The sequence below is a fragment of the Capra hircus genome, chromosome 16 (assembly GCF_001704415.2).
Source record: "Capra hircus breed San Clemente chromosome 16, ASM170441v1, whole genome shotgun sequence".
Classification (NCBI taxonomy): Eukaryota; Metazoa; Chordata; class Mammalia; order Artiodactyla; family Bovidae; genus Capra; species Capra hircus.
Window position 1 is genome coordinate 25,244,887 of NC_030823.1, and position 19,161 is coordinate 25,264,047.

The 19,161-nt window shown below is 43.9% G+C and overlaps 1 protein-coding gene and 1 long non-coding RNA gene across 3 annotated transcripts in view; both read right to left on the reverse strand.

The window, feature by feature from the left end:
- Nucleotides 1-19,161, reverse strand: part of SUSD4 (sushi domain containing 4) — a 134,711-nt gene that overhangs the window by 63,026 nt on the left and 52,524 nt on the right. The window lies entirely within an intron of this gene.
- Nucleotides 14,658-16,739, reverse strand: LOC108637768. Its single transcript, XR_001919278.1, has 2 exons — nucleotides 16,299-16,739; nucleotides 14,658-14,810 (listed from the first exon to the last, which is right to left on the reverse strand). It is a non-coding gene; the product is annotated as an uncharacterized LOC108637768 (long non-coding RNA).

A 19,161-nucleotide genomic window follows, 5' to 3' on the forward strand; every position in this document is an offset into this window, starting at 1 on the left:
ACTCCTACTCTGTGCTCTCTCTGTACTTGTTCTTAAAAAGGACATTCCCACCCCCTTTCTCTGCTTTTACATCACCACAGCTAGCCTGGGACAGTGCTGATGACCGCTGCTGGCCCTGGGATCCAGCCCTTGGCACAGAAGAGAGAAATCAGTACAACTGGTAAAAAGAGGGATCAGAAAATGAGATGGTATAAGAAGAAAATATTCTTCATTTTGGACAACTAATCCTATTGAGCAAGATGGTAATTTTCTACGGCTTGCCACAGCTTCAGATTTCACTTTTCAAATTACCCCCTAGCGGATCGGTTCTCAGCCCGGGTCATTTTTCTGTGGTGCTGTTCTCTTAACGCCTTTCTGCAATGTTGATGACCAGCCCCATCAGCTAACACATCCATTAAGGAGGGGTGGGCTGCTTTAGGTATTAGGGAAGATGAGTGGAAAATAACTTTAGCATGAGCCTGCTCAAATAATCTTATCCTAGGAACCATACTCCTAAGGTCCCAATTGCTTTGTCTCCTATTCTTCAAGTTCTCTGTATGCTTTGGAGCTAAGTAGCCAAAATGTGGAGAAAAGAGTTCACAGAATAATTGCCAATATGTTTCCTTGTGGGGGAAGTGGGAGGAAAAGGGAATATTCAATTTTATTAAATCCCCAGAAGCTGCATTCCCTAGCAGTTCCTTCTAAATTCTATTCAGAGTGCAACACCTATCTATGAGACAGTCTTTGTGATGGTTGGTTTTATGTGTCCACTAGACTAAGCCACAGGATGCCCAGACAGTTGGTCAAACACTTACCCTAGTTGTTTCTATGAGGGTGTCTCTGGAATGAGATTAACTATGGCTGGATAGACCGCGTAAAGCAGATTGCCCTCCCTAATGTGGGTGGGCCTCACCCAATCAGTTGACGCCTTGACTATAAAAGGGAGAGGAGAAAGAATTCTTGCTCTCTCCTGACTGTTTCAGCTGGCACACCCATCTTCTCCAGCCTTCAGACTCAGACTGGGACTGGAGCTTACACCATGGGCCCTCCTGGTTCTCAGGCCTTCAGACTCAGACTGGAACTGAACACCCTCAGCTCTCCTATGTCTCCAGGCAGCAAACTGCAGATCTTGGACTTCCCAGACTCCATGCTTGCGTGTGAGCCAATTCCTTAGAGTGCATGCATGTGGTCTCCTTCCTGTGTGTTCTGTTCTCTCCGGAGAACCCAGAATAATGCAGACTTCCTAAAGGCACTCACAACCGTTACAAATGTGAGCGACATGAATGCTGACTGTCCCCACACTTCAGGGGAAGCTATTTCTCTCAAAACCCGTGAGTTCAGGGTATAGTGGCTCATCGAGGTGGTGGGGGTATAGTGAGGGGAGGCAACACCTGGGGCCTGGCCTGGGGGTCTGAACAGCCTGGTGTAGCATCTTGGCCTGAGGTCCCCTCTGGTGCTTTCTCAGCCTGTGTCACACACTTCAGTCCTGGCTTCTCTATCACTGGCACTGACTTTCCTGCCCAGTGTTTGTGAGCCCAGAAACAAGTCAAGGGTAGGATTGTAATTTGGACTCATTCTCAGTGGCATTGAGAGAATCGCTGTCTTCACACACAAAGAAATGCATCCAGCCTCAGTCTCATTACGAGGTCTTGACACTTCTGGTTTGGTTACTTTTGAGTCTGTTGGAACCTACCATACAGTTTTCCTGTGAGCGACAGAAGAGTCTTTGAAAAGAATCATAAAAATGAAAGAGGTGTGAAAAGCAATCTTTTGGCTTATTATAACTGAAAAGTCATATCCTAGAAAGGAAGAGTGTATCAAATGTAGTCAAATCAATTTTGAACTGGGGCTGGGTTTCCGTTTCTCTGTAAACTGCTCTATGAGTCTTTGTGGGGAAAGAAACAGCATATAGATGCAAAAATTGATTTTTTATGCATTTATTTAGTGAGAAGGTCCTGGGGCTAGGGAGAAATGGGCATCCCTGCTGAAATTTAAACGGACACGTTTGCAAATTTTAATCAGAATCAAGAGCAACTCCCAAGCCTCTCCCCCTCGCCACCACCACCACTCCTTGAAGCACCTGCTATCAGTCTCACACAGCGGGCATTAAAATCACCCTAGCAGTCTCTGGTCTGACCCCTTTGTCTCCCAGGGGAGAACACCAAGGCCTCAAGTGTGAGTCTGGTCACTCTGATGGCTAATCGCAGAGCTGGAACTAAAACCTGGGCCTCTGACTCACAATCCAGGGCTTCTGCCACCGATGATGCCTTTTCCTGTCGTATTTCGTATTTGTGAAGAATTCAAGCCTTCATGACATTATGAACTCTTTGACGGAAAGAATATGCATAAGTGTTTCCGAGTCCCCCACATCTATTAAAACAGGACTGAGCCAATAGCAATGGTGAAACATTTAATGATTCGGTGAGACACACTCCTCATGGTTCCCCCAAAGCTGACACCTCCCAGTGCAGTCTTAGCATCGACGGGCTGGGAAGCCATTCTTGTTCCCCTAAACATTCACAAATCCAGACAGTCAGCCACCAGACATCCACTGACATGACAGGGATCTGTGAACATTTCCAGGGATGAAAGATGCCCTTGAGGAGATCACAACCTAACTCCAGATAGTAGTTTCATAAAATAGAATCGGTCCTGGAGAGCGGAGTGCGTATTGCCCTCAACAGTAAAAGAATCAAGGGAGAAGGATGTGGGTAAGCTTGAGGAAGTCCCTCTTGACCACGTAAGGGCTTTTCCCCTATTAGATGTGAACATTCCAATTCCAGTTGCCTTGGGCTGAAATCTCTCTTTTTCTCATCATCAACAATGTGGACAAAGTTTCTTTTAAACCACCCAACTAGTAAAATATCACTGTGCTTCAAAATGCATATTTATACCAAGAAGGAAAACTTTCTGCCCCTTAGAGAAAAATCTTCAAAAAATACATTTCCTATTTTTAAAGATTCTGAAAGTTTTATTACCTGGGCTTGTTAAATTGTAAGCACAAGCTAAAAGGTGAAGGGAAGGTCCTGAGGCTATACTGATGAGGGGTCCCTTTGACTATCTCTTTACTGCCAACACACCCCTCACCTTGACCTTCCTCACCGTCTCAGAAATTCCTTGCTCTTAGAACTATCTTGGGCTTCTCAGGTGGCACTAGTGGTAAAGAACCTGCCTGCCAATGCAGGAGACATAAGAGACGTGGGTTCCATCTCTGGGTTGGGAAGATCCCCTGGAGGAGGGCATTGCAACCCACTCCAGGACTCTTGCCTGGAGAACCCCATGGATAGAGGAGTCTGGTGGGCTTATAGTCCATTAGGGTCTCAAAGAGTTGGACATGACTTGAAGCAACTTAGCACTTAGAACGATCTTATTTTTAAAATGAACACATGTATTAATAGCCAGTCTTATTCCAGAAACTGTGTGAGCTCGTGTTGTATCTGTAACAAGGTATCAGCAATGAAAAGAAGAGGAAGAGAGAAGCAGTATTAAAGAAATCATATTAAGCAAAACCTAACTAGCAAATAAATCAATTCTCTAACATAAATATTTTAAAACACAATGCTTCTGCCCATAGGTGACCTGATAACATAAAACTGCCTGATGTGCCAGAAGTTTCCAGGCACTGGCAGCCAACTGCACATTTGGACTTGTCCATTCTCTGCCCATCAGCCCATCAGAAGCTCCTGACATCCCTTCAAGGTGATGCTCCCCTGCAGATGAACGTCAATGGATGTTCCTTCTGACCTGAAACTCTAGAGAGTTTCTATGTATTCTAGGGGTCTGTCCTGTGCCAAGTTCCGGCTCAAACGTTCAGAGGATCCTCCCCAGTGACAGACAGTTTAGGGACTGCCAAACATGCTCCAGGAAATGCTAGGGGGACTGAGTAACCCAGCCCCCAAGGCTGCCAGAACACCTCAACTCTCATGGAGGTGGAGGAAAAGGTAAGCTTATCTCAAATGAACCCACCTTGAGAGGAGAAACTAGTGTGGGTCACAGAAGAACAAGAGGAACTCCCAGAGTCGGAAAGTAGTAGAAAGAGCAATTTAACAATTTCACATTGTTAGAATTATAATTAAAATCAATGGGAAAATGTAATTTGCTTTATAAAGATTCATTTATAAATGAATATCTCCATAATAAGATCACTAGTGTTTCTTTACCTTCTCTGTTCCAGTCTAAATAATCTCCATGTTTAGCAAATTTTCAGCTCTTTGTTTTTAAAAAAGAAGAAGGGAGAGGGTACTTAAAAAAATAGAGATGGGGAAGAGCAAATTATAATCTGTGTTTACATTCATTTAGTCAACAAATAGTGCTGGGTGCCAAGAGAAAAGAGCAGACGGTACTCACTCAGCAGATGACATGAACTGGGACTTCCTGCAGAGCCAGCTGACATCAAGGACCTTGAGTTTTTGATCTACAAGCCATGGCCTTATATTAGTTCAGGAAATCAATTTTAAGAGTCATAACCAACACTTTTTAGAAAGGAAAGAGAAAGGAAAGGTCAGAGTACATCCTCCATGGAAAGGGTGAGTACTGTTTTGTGTGGTTTTATCAGATCTGTTTGTGCACACATGCTGGTCTGCAATGTAAAATATATTCCTTTCAGTGGTTCACAGTCAAAAAGATTTGAAAAACACTGCTTGAAATATACTCCACCTTCCTATTCTATGTGAAAACATAAATTCACTACAAATAAAGGAGTAGATGCTTAAGGGCTCAGGTTCTGCAGTAAGCTTGGGTGCTTTGAATCCTAACTACCATTTTCCAGGTATGTAACCTTGGGAGGTTACTTAACCTCTGTGTCTTAGGCTGCACGCATGTTCAGTTGCTTAGCCGTATCTGACTCTTTGCGACCCTGTGAATTGTAGCCCGCCAGGTTCCTCTGTTCGTGGGATTTTCCAGGCAAGAATACTGGAGTGGACTGCCATTTCCTCCTCTAGGAGATCTTCCCAACCCAGGGATCCAATCTGAGTCTCCTGCGTTGGCAGGCAGATTCTTTACCACTGAGCCACCTGGGCTTCCTGTCTCAGGTTGCGTTACATATAAAATGGGTATTATAACAATAGTGCCTACTTCTAGGGCTGTTGCGAAATTCAAATGAGATGTGAGTACATGTAAGTAATGATTAGCACATGGGAAGTACACAATAAATATAGGTAAACTGTTAAGTCATTACATGCAACCAGCTCCTTAAAGAACAAAACCCTATAGCTTCATAAGGAGCAATCTCCTAATTTCTTAAAACTGAGAATTGAAGTTGCTCAGTCATGTGTGACTCCTTGTGATCCCCTAGACTGCAGCCTACCAGGCTCCTCCGTCCATGGAATTTTCCAGGCAAGAGTACTGGAGGGGGTTGCCATTTCCTTCTCCAGGGGATCTTCCTGAGCCGGGGATCAAACCCAGGTCTCCTGCATTGCAGGCAGACCCTTTACCCTCTGAGCCACCGTGGAAGCCCCCTAATTTCTTAGAGCGACCTTCATTTCCAAGCTTACCTTTTTTCCTAACTTGCTGGAGAATTAAGCGTCTTTGAAAATCACTCCAAGACATAGGAGCAGGAACAAATATATCTAGAGTCCTTCTCTTTGCCAGCTGGATAAGTCATAAAACTGTCAATGGTAACACACAAACCTCCAGAGAATTGAACTCTGGTTTCTTTAAATTAAGAGCCAAGCTTGGAAGTGAAATCTGAGGGCCAGCAGCCTTCCACGCACTGACAGCTCTGGCTTTTGTTCTAGAGACAGCAGTCCAGCCCATCCCTAATGGAAACCTCCCCCAGGCTCTCTTTGGGTAAGCAATCAAGCTGCAAATCACCCCGATTTGGCCACAATGATGTGAACATTCCCTGGTACCAATGAGTCAAAGCAAAACCGAACAGAAAATACCAAGGACTCTAAGATTTATGGAGAAAGAGCTCAGGGCCAAAGAACAGGTTTAAGAGACGTTTTCCAATAAGAGACAACACAAAGAATTCAACAAAGGAACTCAAAGGTTTCTAAAATAATTTGGTTTGTGAATTTAGTGTTATGTCATTTCACAATTCACCGCATTATAACTTTGCATGTTTAAGAGGTATCTGGGGGGAAAAAAGGGAAGCTGATTACTGTTACCATTTATTAGGCTAAACAGATTTCTCACTGCAAAAATAGTATCCCCTGGGAAATACAGCAAAGAAACACCAGAAAGCAAGACCAGGCTAGTTACTATAGTAATATTTCTGCCATACCAGTAGCAAGACACACTATTTATTATAGCAAATTTATACTAACAAGATACCACTTAAACCTAGTTTTCTGAAGACTCAACAATGAGTTGGGAGATACAAGATTTAGCTAGGTGGATTGAAAACTCAGTATTTTGGATTGCATTACTCAGAAGCTATACTGAATACTGCATACACAGTTATAAACATAACAGCGACTTGGATATTTGGATGGTAATCAAGTTAGGTAACATTTCCCAAGAAATAGTGAGAATGTTTTAATGTTTCAAGAAATATCCAGAATGAATATAAGTTGGCTATGTTTGAGCAAGTAAATGCAGCAAAAATAAGTCTTAATAGCATAATTTCAACTTGATTAAAATGGATAAAAACTACAGATGTGGCAGTCACAGTGCTCCCCATTTGATGCCAGAACTGATATTTTCCCTCTCTTGATTTAATTCGCTTTGATTACCCAATTATTCCTAAATCCTTTCACTCAGTTTCAGCTCCAATAAAACTGATAACAATGCTAACTCATAATGTGATTTCACTCTCATCTCATGATACTGCTCCATAAAAGCATGCCCAGGAATGTAATAAAATTATTCCAAATTGTGATATTATAACAGGAAAAAACAGAGTAAACCTTTATCTATTTGAAAATAAAGCAAGCACAGAAAACCATTCATCAGAAAAATCTGAGGATTTCTTCCATCAACTGGGAAGAAGAATGCAACACGGTAGTATGGAAATGTCACAGTGGATATAAACTTAAACCTTAGGATGATCAGTTGACTAAATATTTGAATAAGATATAGATACATGTAAAAACTAATAAGTTAAAAATGTGGCTCTTTTGGAAAGCAAATCCTTATTATTGAGTATAACGAGGTGACCTTTCTAGCCAGCTCTGTGATCCTGGATAGGTAATGCAATCTTCTGAGTTTTAACATTTTATCATAAATGAGGCAATTGAATGATTTACCTCTTCCACTCCCAAATTCCATTACTAGTGACTTTTTGATAAAAATTGGTGCAGTCTCCCAAAGCACAAGCACTCAGGCTGAAGAGGTCCATAAGACGATTCATTGTTGTACTGAAAAAAAAAAATCCTAGAACACACTTTTAAAACGCCTGTGGCTATTTGTTGTTTTTTAAAAATCAAATTTCCTTCACATTAAAAGATGCTCAACATCACTAATTATCGGAGAAATGCAAATCAGAACTGTACTGAGGTATCATCTCACACAAGTCAGAAGGACCATCATTAACAAGTCTACAAATAAATGTTAGACAGAGAACAGAAAAAACGAAATCTTCCTACACTGTTGGTGGGAATAGAAATTGGTACAGCTACGGTGAAAAACAGTACAGAGCTTCCTTAAAAAAAAAATCTAAAAATAGAGCTACCATATGATCTAGCAATCCCATTCCTGGGTACATATCCTGAGAAAACTGTAATTCAAAAAGATACATGCACCCCAATCTTCACAGCAGCACTGTTTACAATAGCCAACACATAGAAGTAACCTAAATGTCCATTGACAGATGAATAGATAAAGATGTGGTTTGCATACACACACACACACACACACACACGAACACACTCGAATACTACTCAGCCATAAAAAAAGGATGAAACAATGCCATTTGCAGCAACATGAATGGATTATCACAGTAAGTAAAGGAAATCAAAGACAAATATCATATGATATCACTTATATGTGGAATCTAAAATATGACACATATGGCCTTTTTGACAAACAGAAACAAACTCACAGATTTAGAAAACAGACTAAAGATTACCAAAGGAGAACGGAGAGGGGAGGGATGAGTCAGGAGTTTGAGATTACCAGATACAAACTACTATATACAACAGATAAACAACAAGGTCCTACTGTACAGTACAGAGAACTATGTTCACAATCTTGTAATAACCTACAATGGAAAGGAATGGAAATAAGAATATATATATATGTATGACTGAGTCACTTTACTGTAGACCAGAAACGAGCACAGCATTGTAAATCAACTATACAGCAATTTAAAAACTTTGTTGAAATAAAGAGGTAATTAAAAATCAAATTATCTTTCTTTTCTGTAATCAACAGCTTTAGAGCAATATGAAAACTGTTTTCCACATGGAGAGAACGTTACAATTTACACAGTGTTTTACACACACAAATCTCATTTCACCCACACACCAACCCCCTGAGATCAAGATAACAGTTTGATTGCATTTGCTTTTACAGCCACCATATAAAAATCCAACTGTTAGTACTAACTTTTTTAAGAGTACTAACCATCTTTGTCACTGACAATGAGTGAGTGAGGGAGTGAAAGTTACTCAGTTGTGTCCAACTCTTTGAGACCCCATGGACTATACAATCCATGGAATTTTCCAACCCAGGGGATCTTCCCAACTGAGAGATAAAACCCAGGTCTCCCGAGTGGCAGGAGGATTCCTTACCAGCAGAGCCACAAGGGAAGCCCTGATAACTCAGCTCGTAAAGAATCCGCCTGCAATGCAGGAGATCGGGGTTCAACTCCTTGGTCCAAAAGATCCCCTGGAGAAGGGAATGGCAACCCACTCCAGGATTCTTGTCTGGAGCATCCCATGGACAGAGGAGCCTGGTGGGCTATAGTCCATAAGGGTCGCAAAGAGTCGGACACAACTGAGCGACTAACACTAAACCGTCTTTCCAAAAACACTGCATATTCCCTCCCTTCAGTGGTTCAATCACCAACTGGAATCCAGATCATCTTTGAGGTTTCTAATCTTCATTTATATTCTCAAACGCCACTGGGGCTTTTTCAGCATGTGGGGATAGGGAGGGAGAGCAAGATACAAAGTGAAGTAGAAGATGGCAAAGAAGCTGCTGGCTGAGTGAGGACAGGATCGTGCAAGAACACTGTCTTCGTTTATCACCAAGATGATCTTCAGTCCTATTAACAGGTAAACTTCAGGACATGCAAGTAACAAAGAGCTCTGTTTGAGGGTTTTTATTTTTAAGATGATTGTGTGCCTGCTAAGTCGCTTCAGTTGTGTCTCATTGTGACTCTATGGACTGTAGCCCTCCAGGCTCTTCTGTTGACTGGGTTCTTTAGGCAAGAATACTGAAGTGGGTTGCCATGCTCTCATCCAGGGGATCTTCCCGATCCAGGGATTGAATCCATGTCTCTTATGTTTTATGCACTGGCAGCTGAGTTCTTTACCACTAGCGCCACCTGAGAAATGATTAGTTCGAGGAAAACCTTGCTTCTATCACCTATATAAAATTACCACAGGACATGTGCCCAGATGTTCCAGGAGCCACCATTTCTGTTCTGTCCCCCTGGGATTCAGCTTTCTTTGGTCAAAGCCACACTTCTCCTTGCTGGAATTTGTGCCTGCAAATTCTAAATCTGAATGTGTTGGGATCATGTATTTAAATAGCAATGGGTTTGGGGGACATTTTAATTTTTTATTGGAGTATAATTTCTTTACAATGTTGTGTTAATTTCTGCTGTACAATGAAGTGAATCAGCTTTATGTATACATCCCCTTCCTCTTAGACCTCCTACCCACTCCCGTCCCACCCCCCTAGGTCGTCACAGAGCACCAAGCTGAGCTCCTTGGGCTATACAGCAGCTTCTCACTAGCTATCTGCTTTACACATGTTAGTGTATATATGCCAATCCCAGTCTCCCAGTTTGTCCCACCCTCCCCTTCCCGTGTCCACGGTCCATTCTTTACGTCTGCGTCTCTATTTCTGCCCTAGACATACGTTCATCTGCAATAGCAAGGTATTTAAAATTAAAAGTTTTATCACTGATCTCCCTTATAAGGTTATTTAAGTCAATGGGATCTTTATAAAATTATCTTGAAGACGAACGAAACATTGAAAGAAAGAGTTGCTGAGCCGTGTCCGAGTCTTTTTGATTCTATGGACTGGAATAGAATGGGACGCTCCAGGCAAGAATACTGGAGTGGGTTGCCATTTCCTTCTCCAGGGGATCTTCCCCACGCTCGGATCAAATCCCAGTCTCCTGCATGGCAGGCGGGTTCTTTACCAGCTGATCTGCCAGGCAAGCCTCATCTCTATGCAGGCATATATAAGCTGGAGCTTGTCAGCAATACAGAAATTAAAGAAAGTTATTGTTGGGAGGAATCTTTGAAGTCACCTAAATAGTTTCCCCCCTCATTTTCTAGCTGAGATATGTGTGACCAAAAAGTTTAAATGACTGTTCAGACATACACGGTGAATCTCTTAAGCACAGGATTAGAAGACAAAGCCCAGATTCCTGATCCAGGCTTCTTCCTATTTGGAGGGCAAAAAGCTAACCTCCAAGAGGAGTTACACTAGTCTGCCCCCTGCTGGAATGGGAATCTAAACGTGTTGGCACCTTTACCTCAGACCACCACCAAAATTTACCTCTAGGAAAAGATGTAAGAATCAGATTGTTAAACCTAAAGGATTTCCTCTTATCTAGGATAGCTGTACAAATTCATTTGACTAGACTTGTAGAGTATGTGGTTCTTCTCTGACTATAAAAATTGGGGGAACATTGCTCTTTTGATGCATAGAGGTGTTTTTTGTTTTGTTTTTCTCCTCTCCCTCTTTTAGAGCAAAGCAGGCTAAGACATTACCAAAAACCTCCCTGCAACAGGCCAAAAGGGCTTCGAAGGTGAAACTAGAAAGAAAGAGGCAACCTAGTACACATGTATTCCCAAGTATCCCAGGAGTAGATCAGCCTCCTTCTTCCGAACAGCGGCAAAGTATCCCATTTATACCTTGTACTGTGATGTCTGCCTACTCATGATCAGTTTATTTTTGTGGCAGAAGCAAACTTAGGCTGGATAAAGCAGGATGGGGCCAGGGTCAGGGAGACAGAGATTCTGAAAGGCTTCTCTAAGGCTAGGAGGGGTTGGGGGCTGCACAGGTGGGACTCCAGGGCCAACAGCACGGGCACCTGGGGTCTTGCTCAGCTTTGAGGGGTGCTGTGGGGGCAGCCTGAGCTCTCCTGGAGGAGCAGAACTGGAAACCTGAGCTGGAGGTACCCAGGCAGCTGAAGAAGGGGTGGTAACTCAGCAGCACCTGGGTGTTTTCCTGGCCTAGCACTGCAGAAGCCCAGCATTCTTGCGGGATCCAATGAATGTGGTCATGGAGGGGACTTCCACACCCACCACGAGATACACACACACACACACACATACACAGAGGCACATAGACACATAAGACTGAATTTTTCATTAGCTGGGAAATTAGGAGCTCAGAGCAAAGGACATTTGCTTTAGACAAACACAGGAATGTGCCACTGCTTCCCTCTTGTCTCCACACAAAGCCTCGCTCCTGGTATATGAGTTTGCTGAGAACACAGATGAATCACCCCAGTGGCAGTTACCCTCGAATGCACAAAGCTTGGGTGAAGGTCATCCCCAGGGATAAGATGTATTCTGCCAAAGGATTGGTCTTTTGGGATAACCCCCTGACATGTCTTTGACGGGCAGAGTTTCCTGATCTTATTCTATCATTCACAAAGCACAGGTAATCTGGACTCCTCACATGACCTGTGTTTTATAAAGCATCACATCAGTGTCCCCAGCATCTCATGGCTGAGTTGTAACATCCGGTGTGCACACGAACTCCAGCACCAGGGCATGGCTGGGATGACGGGGTGGCCTCCCCTGTGGTCCATTGATGGCAAGTTAGAGGTGGACCTTTGACTTGAAAAGGCTGCACATTTTATCTTTTACTGCGGCCTGTGGTCCTGAAGGGTATCCCTCTCCTTAGGCTAAACAGGCGCTGGCACGGTGCCTTTGACCAATCGGAGAGGCAGGGAATCTGAATGGTGCCCTGGTGTCAGAGCCTACTTCTGCAGAGATGCTTAATGGCCCAATGTTTTTACAAGCACAGCTGTGCTGCTGTGGCCTTGGGCTGCAGCAAGATCATGCTTTCCTGGACCTCCCTGTTGGTCTGATGGTTAAGACACTGCACTTCCAATGCAGGGGATGAGGGTTCAATCCCTGATCAGGGAACTAAGATCCCACATGCTGTGTGGCATGGCCAAAAGATAAAAAATAAATAAGTAAATAAAATTAAAAACAAAAAGAATGTGCACTCACTCCCTGTATTGTTCTTCTACTGGGGACCCCTGTCTAAAATTTCATAGCACCCCAGTTTGCAAACATGTTGGTCACACAGCATTTTCTCAGGATCACCTATATATTTGGCACCTGGACCAAAATAATTGTTAGTATGTGTTCATATGATAAAACTCTCTGAATCCATTAAAATTACATTCTGAAGACTTCCTGATCATTAAATGTTAATGATTATGGGACAAGTCCCCACATGTATGTGTACATATATGCTCAGTCACTCAGCCGTGTCTGACTCAAGTGTGACCCTGTGGACTGTAGCCCGCCAGGCTACTCTGTCCATGGAATTCTCCACACAAGAATACTGGAGTGGCTTGCCATGCCCTCTTCCAGGAGGTCGTCTCAAGTCAGGGGCTGAACCTGCATCTCATATGTCTCTTGCATTGGCAGGCAGGTTCTTTACCACTAGCAACAACTGGGAAGCCCTCTCCGTATGTATAGCTACCTCCAAATACAAAACACAAAAAAAGTGTATACTGCACGAATAATTTTTTGAATATACAAAAAGGGTGCATATGCACAGAAAAAAATGAAAAGAAATATTCCAAAATATTAACTGTGTTACTTGGGACTGATGGGTGACTTTTCTATTCTTCTCTATACATTTCTATATTTTCCAAAATCTCTGTATTGAATATTTGTAATCAAGAAACAGACATTTAAAAAAAGAAACAAACTTTTAAGACAATGAACCCTGATGGCCAAGGGCGTGTTAAATTCAAGGTGGATGAGAGCTGACCCATGTGGCTCTTGTCAGACACACACAGTCTCAAAGATTCAAAAGAGGACAAACAAGCAAGGTTCTTCTAGAGGAATGTGGTATTGAGGAGAAGCTCTGCTTTGGTGGGTATTACATTTCAGAAGCACCTGCAAACGTCCCTTCAGCGGTTTACCTAAATCATCTCCCTGCCCAAGCAGAGGCATTAGCTCTGAGCACCCAAGACTCTGAAGGTCTATGGTGAACGTCTAAGGCCTGTTGACATCTAGAATGGTGCTGGCATGGTTTATAGCTTTGCTTCCTGAAAGGGGTGCCTGCATCCTGAAATAAACGGTGCTCACCCTGGGCCAGCACCAGGAGACTAGGAGAGAAGCGAAACAGACGGATGCCTCAGATAAAACAACTGACTGGTTGGGATTGATAATGAACAGCTACATCCTATCTGAAATTACTTAATTTCCAAAACACTGTATTATAAATATGCTGTCAATGGAGTTTGTGGGGGTTGTGAAGAAAGGAGGTGAATCAGAAACAGTTTGACAAAATACTACTGGTTCCCCAAACAAATATCCTTCCCTCTGATCTTAGCCTATATACTTGTGCATGCTCAGTTGCTAAGCTATGTCCAACTCTTTGCGACCCTATGGACTGTAGCCCACCAGGCTCCTCTGTCCGTGGGATTTCTCAGGCAAGAATACTGGCATGGGTTGCCATTTCCTTCTCCAGGGGATCTTCCTGAACCAGGGATGGAGCCCTTGTCTCCTGCATTGGCGGGTGGATTCTATACCACTGAGCTGCGGGGGAAGCCCGTAGCCTATCTGGAGAATAAAGGAAAAAGCCACCAGTGATGTAAGACATTCTCCAGGCAGCCTTGGGCTACTGAATAGCAGCTTTGCCTCATTAAAAAAAAGAATTACTAAAAATATTACCAAAGGGCATTGAAAAATTGGCCCTTTTAATCTGCAGATTTCTACCCTAATTCATGGTTTAAAATGCATGTTACAGCCTTATAGTATGATGTAGGTAGAGGGTATTTGTGAGCAGTCGAATAGAGGGATGAAAGTATTAGTCCTGTCCAACTTTTTCCGACCCGATGGACTGTAGCCTGCCAGGCTCCTCTTGTCAACAGGATTTTCCAGGCAAGAATACTAGACTGGGTTGCCATGTTCTTCTCCAGGGGATCTTCCCAACCCAGGGATTGAACCTGTATCACCTGCATTGCAGGCGGTCTCTTTACCATCTGAGCCACCTGGAATTTTCTGAATAGAAGGATAAATTCATTTAACATGAATGCAAAGAAGAAATGCAGATAGATACTTGTTTATGTAGCAAAAGGTTTGGGGTTTTGTTATTATTTATTTTTCTTGCAAAGTTTATAAAATCCCAATCTTCTATAATATACAGGCAAATAAGTCTTCCTTTCTCAAGTATCAACATGCAGCCTATATTATCATTACGTGCCCCCAAAACCCAAACAAAATAGAATCTGCACGTAAGAAAAGCTGAGGCTTGTTCAGTATCTCTGCTGCTTCTTATGGCTGGAAGAACTGCAGAGAACTCTGTGTTCCAGGATTCAGCTGTTCGCTAATTTGCTCTAAGTGCAATTGAGTTTTTAATTTCATCTCTCTGCTATGATTTCAGCAAGCAGCCGCAGGTAGTGCCTCTACTTATAACATATTATTAACTAGCAGCTAACAGGGGTGACCAGGAATCATGCGCTTCATTTGGTTCATGAGAGGTAGTGCTCAAAATCTTTGACACTAGCCGATCTGAAAAAAAAAAAAAAAAAAAAAAAATCTGATTCTGGTTGCATTTAAGGATTCTTGGATTCCTGCAAGCCCAGGCACTCCTACCTGAGCAACCATGCACAGGAGATTGTCATAATTTCAAAGTTGGATAGGAAGAAAATGAACCAGCTGCTATGTAATTTTTTATGGTGCCTACGATTTGTCTCATTAGCTGGCAAATAGAATAGGCTGGGAACTAAAGCAGCTCCAGCGTCAACTCTGCACCAGAGGAAAAAGTGATCCATAGCCACTTGCTCCCTCTGGTGGGAGGGAGGGATGGTAAATCACAGTGGCTAGGCTAGCTCCATCACTGCAGTAACCCATGACCTTTAGCAAATTACATTAGATTCCAGAGCTTTGTTCCCTTATCTAAAAAAGAGGGTTTTGGAATGACCCTTCCCTAGTGGCTCAGATGGTAAAGAATCTGCCTGCAGTGCAGGAGACTCAAGTTCAAACCCTGGGTCAGGAAGAGCCCCTGGAGTAGGAAATGGCAACCCACTCCAATATTCTTGCCTGGAAAATTCCCGGGACAGAGGAGCCTGTGGATTACAGTCCATGGGGTCCCAAACAGTTGGACACAACTGAACAACTAACACTTTCACTTTCTTTTTTGTCCATCTCTCAAAGCTGTGGGGCACCTGGAGACGTAAGGCGTTTTAAGCGCTTTGCAAATTCTGGAAGGCTATTCAAATACAGTTGGGAAATGACCTGACTGGTAAACAGAGGACCAAGGATGGCAGATTTGACTGGAGTCAGAGGTGCAGCACAAAGGCTGGGTTCCCTTCTTCAAGAGGCCCAGGGAAAATACCTACATGCTTCCCTGTCTCTACTCACGGTTGTTACCCCTTGGCCAGCAAGCCAGCTGGAGAAAGGGGGGATGAAATTCAGTAGGGTTCCTAGGTCACTTCCACCTTAGAAACAGAGTGATGCTACCTGGGTACAAGTCGTGGTAGCCCAGTACAGGAGTCTGCAGACCATGCAGGCCAAGTGGCATTGTGGAGCTGGGCAGGAAGCCAAGAGCAAACAGAGCCCTGCTGTATAATAAAGAGGCCAGCAGGCCTTTGTCCCTGTTCCTAGGAGGTAGCCTCTACAGCCTCAGAATTTCCCAAGTGATAAGTTTCCTTATTATTCATAGTGAGCCCCGGACAAATTATGCTAATAAGATGACTCAGAATCGGGGCAGACCATGCCAGAAAGACCAACTATATGATTGGAGGGTTGGAGCTTTGGGTCAGGTGATATCAGCTCAACCTCTGACCTCTGGGGAGGAGTAGAGTGTTGAAGATGGGAGTTCAGCCATGTGGCCAATGATTCAATCACTCATGCCTATGGTGATGAAAGCCCAGAACAGACACTGGACACCAGAGCTCAGGGGAGCATCCTTGGCTAGAGACCTACATTGACACAGCGGGAGAGTGATGTGTCCTGAGGGCAAGGGCACTTTGTCACAGGGACCGTCTCAGACCTCACCTTATGTGTCCATTTTTTAACTGGTCTTCTTTGATTCCTTTATAATACAACTATGATTGTAAGTACAGCACTTTGTTGAGTTCTGTTGAGTCTAATGAACTGCCAAACCTGATAGGATACTGGAAACCCCCAAATTTGCTGCCAGTGGGTCAGAAGTGCAGGTGACCTGGAAACCTCAGAATCTGTGGCTCATGTCTGACGTGGGGGCAGTCTTGTTGGGAACCACATCCTTAACTTACAGGGTCTATGCTTAGTCTGGTAGTTAAGTGTTAGAATTGCACTACTGGTCCTCAGGGCCCAAAGGGGCAGGAAGGCAGTGGGAAATGGGATGAGTGATCTCGATCTGGATTTCTATCAGGAAATCTGGAGCTGAATTCTCAATTTATCTTCACTTAGCTTTGTGACTTTATGCAGATTATTGTTGTTGTTCAGTTGCTAAATCATGTCTAACTCTTTGTGACCCCATGGACTGCAGCATGTCAGGCTTCCCTATCCATCACCATCTCCCATAGTTTGCTCAAACTCATGTCCACTGAGTCAATGATGCCATCCAACCATCTCATCCTCTGTCATCCCCTTCTTCTCCTGCCCTCAATCTTTCCCAGCATCAGAGTCTTTTCCAATGAGTCAGTTCTTTGCACCAGGTGGTCAAAATATTGGCATTTCAGCATCAGCATCAGCATCAGTCCCTCCAATGAATATTCAGGACTGATTTCCTTTAGGATTGACTGGTTGGATCTCCTTGGAGCCAAGGAACTCTCAAGAGTCTTCTCCAATACCACAGTTTGAAAGCATCAATTCTTTGGCACTCAGCCTTCTTTACAGTCCACTCTCACTTCCATGGGCTTCCCTCTGAGCTCAGCTGGTAAAGAATCTGCCTGCAACACAGGAGACCTGGGTTCAATTCTTGAGTCAGGAAGATCGCCTGGAAAAGGAAATGGCAACTAACTTCAGAATTCTTGCCTGGAGAATCCCCATGGATAGAGGTGTCTGATGGGCTATAGTCCATGGGGTCACAAAGATTTGGACACATCTGGGCGACTAAGCAAACATATGGACTTTTGTCAGCAAAGTGACGTCTCTGCTTTTTAATAGGCTGTCTAGGTTTGCCACAGCTTTCCTTCCAAGGAGCAAGTGTCTTTTAATTTAATGGCTACAGTCATGGTCTTCAGTGATTTTGGAGCCCAAGAAAATAAAATCTGTCACTGTTTCCACTTATGCAGATCACTAAACCTGTTAATTTCCTCCAAACGTAACCTCCTGACTGGTAAAATGGGGGAAATAATACCTGCCACATGGAGTTATGAGAACTGAATGAAATGTCATTCCAAGTCCTGAATATTTTGGGAGTGAAGGTCTAATCTGAGCAGAGTGGTGGGGGAGAGCCCAGAATTTGGTAGAGTGACACCTCGGTCAAGTCCTGAGCCTTGCGGTAGGGAGCTGGGGTCATGATGCTACCGTGGCCTCCAGGTGGGGTGAGGGGCGGGCGAAAATTGAGTGACACAAATGGGTTTCGAGAGCAGGAAGATGATCCAGAAATGATCTGAAAACCTCTCTCTCTGAGCGAGCATCTGACACGTGATCCCCACTGAGAATGCTCCCCTCCTAGAACAGGGATTTTCCAGGTTCAGCCTAGAAGGAAAGGAAAGAGGCTGAGGGAGTGGGACTCTGGGACCACCATTTACTTCATGTTTCCTAAACGGGGGTTATAGGTAAAAAGTCATGTAAAACAAGTTTCTGCCATTATTTTAAGAAAGAGTTTGTTTCAGAGAATAGATCTGAACCAGGATGGCTGCTCTCCTGCAACTTATCCTGAGTTTCAAGAATCAGACAACAAAATTAAACTGACCTACTCTTGCAAGGGAGAGACTGCTGATTAGAAGTTCTGATTGCAAGGAAGAAGATTCTAGATGTATCTGTCTAAAAAGCCTATACTTACAACAGCAAGTATTCAAAAAGTGATTGAAAAAACAGGGCTGATTCCATACTGAGGAACGGAGGCTCTAGAAGAAAAGGTGACTCAAAAGTGTTGAGATGCTCTTCTTTCCTCCGCCTCGAGGAAAGTGGCTTCAGATGTTAAGACCTGGGGAGTTCCCTGGGGGCCTGCTGCTGCTGCTGCTGCTAAGTCGCTTCAGTCGTGTCCGACTCTGTATGACCCCGTAGACAGCAGCCCACCAGGCTCTGCCGTCCCTGGGATTCTCCAGGCAAGAACACTGGAGTGGGTTGCCATTTCCTTCTCCAATGCATGAAAGTGAAAAGTGAAAGTGAAGTCGCTCAGTCGTGTCCGACTCTTCGCGACCCCATGGACTGCAGCCTACCAGACTCCTCCATCCATGGCATTTTCCAGGCAAGAGTACTGGAGTGGGTTACCATTGAGGACTAGGGGTTAGAATTCTGGGCTTTCAACTGCAGAGGTCCAGGTTCAATCCCTGGTCTGGGAACTGAGATCCTACAAGCCACATGGCATGGCCAAGAGAAAAAAAAGATGTTAAGATCTGTGTACCAAGGCTGGAAGGAAGGGCACCATGGATAAACATAAAGGTGTGACATGGGCTTGCAAGAAGAGCGACAGGAAAGTATGGTAGATAGAACTGAAAATGACCTGCACACATCTTAAGGACCGGAAAGCGGTAGGGGATGGGGATGGAGAGTGGCTCTGTATATTTACCCAGCAGTTAGCAGGCAAAGGGGCTTCCCCGGTGGCTCAGCATTAATCAATCTGCCTGCCAGTGCAGGAGACGCAGGGGACTCAGGTTCGATCCCTGGGTCAGGAAGATCCCCTGAAGGAGGGCATGGCAACTCACTGCAGTATTCCTGCCTGGAGAATCCCAGGGACAGAGGAGCCTGGCGCTCTACAGGCCAT